This window comes from Microchirus variegatus (assembly GCF_963457635.1).
Source record: "Microchirus variegatus genome assembly, chromosome: 1".
In the NCBI taxonomy this organism is placed as follows: Eukaryota; Metazoa; Chordata; class Actinopteri; order Pleuronectiformes; family Soleidae; genus Microchirus; species Microchirus variegatus.
Window position 1 is genome coordinate 3,259,145 of NC_139802.1, and position 394 is coordinate 3,259,538.

Sequence of the window (394 nt, forward strand, 5' to 3'; positions counted from 1 at the left end):
CGTCATACTATAATATGTCGACCAAAATTTAAAAAAAAAAATTTGACCAAAAAATTTTTGGTCCAAAATTTGACAAAAACATCATATTATACTGTCATCCAAAATAAAAAAATAAAAAAAAGACCCAAAATTTGACAAAAACGTCATACTATACTATGTCGACCAAAATTTTAAAAAAAAATGTCACCAAAAAAATTTTGGTCCAAAATTTGACAAAAACATCATACTATACTATATCTACCAAAATTTAAAAAAAAAAAAATTACCCAAAATTTGACAAAAAAATCATACTATACTATGTTGTCCAAATTTTTTTTTTGAAAAATTGAGTATAGCATGTTATAGCAACCTAAGGAAGTGATTTCAATGAAAACAAAAGTGAGGACCGGCCAAA